Consider the following 5,000-nt stretch of genomic DNA (forward strand, 5'->3'; position numbering starts at 1 on the left):
CCCCGCCTGTCCCTATTAATCATTACCTCGGGTTCCGAAAACCAACAAAATAGAACCGAGGTCCTATTCCATTATTCCATGCACACAGTATTCAGGCGGGCTTGCCTGCTTTAAGCACTCTAATTTGTTCAAAGTAAACGTGCCGGCCCACCGAGACACTCAATAAAGAGCACCCTGGTAGGATTTCAACGGGGTCCGCCTCGGGACGCACGAGCACGCACGAGGCGGTCGCACGCCTTCGGCTCGCCCCACCGGCAGGACGTCCCACGATACATGCCAGTTAAACACCGACGGGCGGTGAACCAACAGCGTGGGACACAAATCCAACTACGAGCTTTTTAACCGCAACAACTTTAATATACGCTATTGGAGCTGGAATTACCGCGGCTGCTGGCACCAGACTTGCCCTCCAATAGATACTCGTTAAAGGATTTAAAGTGTACTCATTCCGATTACGGGGCCTCGGATGAGTCCCGTATCGTTATTTTTCGTCACTACCTCCCCGTGCCGGGAGTGGGTAATTTGCGCGCCTGCTGCCTTCCTTGGATGTGGTAGCCGTTTCTCAGGCTCCCTCTCCGGAATCGAACCCTGATTCCCCGTTACCCGTTACAACCATGGTAGGCGCAGAACCTACCATCGACAGTTGATAAGGCAGACATTTGAAAGATGCGTCGCCGGTACGAGGACCGTGCGATCAGCCCAAAGTTATTCAGAGTCACCAAGGCAAACGGACCGGACGAGCCGACCGATTGGTTTTGATCTAATAAAAGCGTCCCTTCCATCTCTGGTCGGGACTCTGTTTGCATGTATTAGCTCTAGAATTACCACAGTTATCCAAGTAACGTGGGTACGATCTAAGGAACCATAACTGATTTAATGAGCCATTCGCGGTTTCACCTTAATGCGGCTTGTACTGAGACATGCATGGCTTAATCTTTGAGACAAGCATATGACTACTGGCAGGATCAACCAGGGAGCTGCGTCAACTAGAGCTGAGCAGCCGGCCGCCCGGGAGTGTGTCCCGGGGGCCCGCGCGAACACGCAAGCGTCCGCTCAATTATTCTGCAAACAGGAGGAGGCTGAGCTCCCCTGCACAACACACCTCGAAACCCTCTCAGGTCCCGGCGGCGCGCAGCGCCGTCCTAAGTACTTGGTCGGGTTCGAGAGAGGCGCAGTCGCCCGGAGTTAGGCGAGTAGACGCTTTAGGTGCGACCACCCGTGCTCCCAACTGAGCTTGCCGCTGCCGACAGAGGCCCGGGAGCGTGCTGTCGTGGCATTGCCGGCGGGAGACAACACGCGCCACCTACGGTGACCGGCAGCTCCAACGCCAGCGCCACAGAAGGACAAAAGCCCCACTTGGGTGCCGAAGCGAACTCTCCCAGCACAGCGCACGCGCCAACACGTCCGCACAGCTGCGATACAAACCACCTGCGAGAACCGCTGGGGCGACCGAGCAGCAGACGGCGTCGCGGCGCCGAGCGCCGGGCGGCGGCGCATCCTCAGCGCACACAGTCCTCAATCGGACCAGCACACTGCAGATGGCCACCGCGCTTCGCACCGGGCCCGCGAGGACCTACTTTGGCCGCAAGGCGCCGCGAGCAGGGGGCGCCGGCGCGCAGCTGCGCCGCCTGCCGCGTCCGTCGGCCGGCGCGCCTGCCACTGGCCGCCCCCACCAGCCGGCTGTAGCGCGTGCGCCCACGCACCGCGCTGCCAGCACGCCGGGCGGCCCCCCCTCACCGGCCGGGGACGGTCCCACCCAGCCACCGCCGCGTATCGCCTCACACCCAGATCCCCTTTCGCGTTCGTGGGCATGGTGGGTCCCGTTTCACGTTCGTGGGCATGGTGGGTATCCCTGAAACAACCGGTTAATAGCTCGACCGATCGTCGCCAACACTGATTCACCTCTAGCGAGAACAACCGCACCACAACGGGTTACCTGTTGTTCATTTGCGTAACGTCACCAGCAAACGTAGACGTCCATCGCCATTTGCAACGAGTATTGCATGCCTGTGTCAGGTGTCACAACACACTACGTCTGCCCACATAGACGCAACAACATGTGCACGCCTCGAGAACACGTGGAAGGTAGCCCCCGTACGTATGCGGTGTCCATTGCGCGAACGACTGTCAGCCGGCCTCTGCAGGATGTCGCAGATGTGGAACGCGGTGCAACATGCTATCACGGTGTGTGAGAAGAGACGACTACGTCCGAATACACGCTCCACTACATCAACAGACTGCTCATGCTGATCGCCATCCAGGGCGTCCGTTCCTCCCACACGTCTGAATGGCGTACCACACTGCAATCCAGCTCTTATAGGGAGACGACACGTAGCTGCGTGCACAATATTTGGACTGTATGGTCTGCCGTTGCTAGGCGCAGTCGTCGTACGGTCACACATGTGCCACGATGTATCATTCAGTACATACGGACCAATGTGCAGTACAGTTTGTGGGTTTTGCGTACATCGGCGGACAGGTGACAGGCCGTACCACAACGTAGGCTGAGTACGTCGGCATGCGAAGGGCATTGAACATGCAAACTTCTCAACGACCAGCTTGCGAAGGCAGGGGGGAAGGGGGGGGGGCATGTACGTCCTGCTGCTATCCACATTACAGTGTATAGCAGGAGCATGTGGAAAGTCAGCAACACCTGCAAGGTGTTTAACATGACGCGATACACAGGGGACCGGGCAGTGCGAATAGCGAACTATATTGCGAGGGTTGCGGTTAGGCAACACTACACTAATTTAACGAGTTGCATAACAATTACAGAGCAGGTTCAGCGACAACGTGCGTCAGGTTAAGGCGCAATATAGGTTAGGTTGAGGCACAATATAGGTTAGGTTAAGGCACAACATGGGTTACGTTAAGGCACAAATTGGGTTACGTTAAGGCACAACATGGGTTACGTTAAGGCACAACATGGGTTACGTTAAGGCACAAATTAGGTTACGTTAAGGCACAAATTAGGTTACGTTAAGGCACAAATTAGGTTACGTTAAGGCACAAATTAGGTTACGTTAAGGCACAAATTAGGTTACGTTAAGGCACAAATTAGGTTACGTTAAGGCACAAATTAGGTTACGTTAAGGCACAAATTAGGTTACGTTAAGGCACAAATTAGGTTACGTTAAGGCACAAATTAGGTTACGTTAAGGCACAAATTAGGTTACGTTAAGGCACAAATTAGGTTACGTTAAGGCACAAATTAGGTTACGTTAAGGCACAAATTAGGTTACGTTAAGGCACAAATTAGGTTACGTTAAGGCACAAATTAGGTTACGTTAAGGCACAAATTAGGTTACGTTAAGGCACAAATTAGGTTACGTTAAGGCACAAATTAGGTTACGTTAAGGCACAAATTAGGTTACGTTAAGGCACAAATTAGGTTACGTTAAGGTACAATATGGGTTAGGTTAAGGTACAATATGGGTTAGGTTAAGGTACAATATGGGTTAGGTTAAGGTACAATATGGGTTAGGTTAAGGTACAATATGGGTTAGGTTAAGGCACAACGTAGGTTAGGTTAAGGCACAACATAGGTTAGGTTAAGGCACAACATAGGTTAGGTTAAGGCACAACATAGGTTAGGTTAAGGCACAACATAGGTTAGGTTAAGGCACAACATAGGTTAGGTTAAGGCACAACATAGGTTAGGTTAAGGCACAACATAGGTTAGGTTAAGGCACAACATAGGTTAGGTTAAGGCACAACATAGGTTAGGTTAAGGCACAACATAGGTTAGGTTAAGGCACAACGTAGGTTAGGTTAAGGCACAACGTAGGTTAGGTTAAGGCACAACGTAGGTTAGGTTAAGGCACAACGTAGGTTAGGTTAAGGCACAACGTAGGTTAGGTTAAGGCACAACGTAGGTTAGGTTAAGGCACAACGTAGGTTAGGTTAAGGCACAACGTAGGTTAGGTTAAGGCACAACGTAGGTTAGGTTAAGGCACAACGTAGGTTAGGTTAAGGCACAACGTAGGTTAGGTTAAGGCACAACGTAGGTTAGGTTAAGGCACAACGTAGGTTAGGTTAAGGCACAACGTAGGTTAGGTTAAGGCACAACGTAGGTTAGGTTAAGGCACAACGTAGGTTAGGTTAAGGCACAACGTAGGTTAGGTTAAGGCACAACGTAGGTTAGGTTAAGGCACAACGTAGGTTAGGTTAAGGCACAACGTAGGTTAGGTTAAGGCACAACGTAGGTTAGGTTAAGGCACAACGTAGGTTAGGTTAAGGCACAACGTAGGTTAGGTTAAGGCACAACGTAGGTTAGGTTAAGGCACAACGTAGGTTAGGTTAAGGCACAACGTAGGTTAGGTTAAGGCACAACGTAGGTTAGGTTAAGGCACAACGTAGGTTAGGTTAAGGCACAACGTAGGTTAGGTTAAGGCACAACATAGGTTAGGTTAAGGCACAACATAGGTTAGGTTAAGGCACAACATAGGTTAGGTTAAGGCACAACATAGGTTAGGTTAAGGCACAACATAGGTTAGGTTAAGGCACAACATAGGTTAGGTTAAGGCACAACATAGGTTAGGTTAAGGCACAACGTAGGTTAGGTTAAGGCACAACGTAGGTTAGGTTAAGGCACAACGTAGGTTAGGTTAAGGCACAACGTAGGTTAGGTTAAGGTACAACGTAGGTTAGGTTAAGGTACAACGTAGGTTAGGTTAAGGTACAACGTAGGTTAGGTTAAGGTACAACGTAGGTTAGGTTAAGGTACAACGTAGGTTAGGTTAAGGTACAACGTAGGTTAGGTTAAGGTACAACGTAGGTTAGGTTAAGGTACAACGTAGGTTAGGTTAAGGTACAACGTAGGTTAGGTGAAGGCGCAATGTAGGTTAGGTTAAGGTACGATATACCTTAGGTTAAGGTACAATATCGCTTAGGTTAAGGTACAATATAGCTTAGGTTAAGGTACACGTTGTAGGGAAAGGTGTATTTTGGGGGGGGAGGGGGCGGCAGGTTCGTTGATAGTGATTATCGTAAGTGCATGC

At 50.8% G+C, this 5,000-nt stretch overlaps 1 non-coding gene across 1 annotated transcript in view; it reads right to left on the reverse strand.

Moving 5' to 3' along the window:
- LOC126443851 (small subunit ribosomal RNA) overlaps positions 1-976 on the reverse strand; it is a 1,909-nt gene extending 933 nt beyond the window's left edge. The window contains exon 1 of the ribosomal RNA XR_007582227.1: positions 1-976. This exon is cut by the window's left edge and continues 933 nt beyond it. This is a non-coding gene — a ribosomal RNA (small subunit ribosomal RNA).
- Between the last annotated feature and the right edge of the window lie 4,024 nt (positions 977-5,000).

Source organism: Schistocerca serialis, unplaced genomic scaffold (assembly GCF_023864345.2).
Source record: "Schistocerca serialis cubense isolate TAMUIC-IGC-003099 unplaced genomic scaffold, iqSchSeri2.2 HiC_scaffold_197, whole genome shotgun sequence".
Classification (NCBI taxonomy): domain Eukaryota; kingdom Metazoa; phylum Arthropoda; class Insecta; order Orthoptera; family Acrididae; genus Schistocerca; species Schistocerca serialis.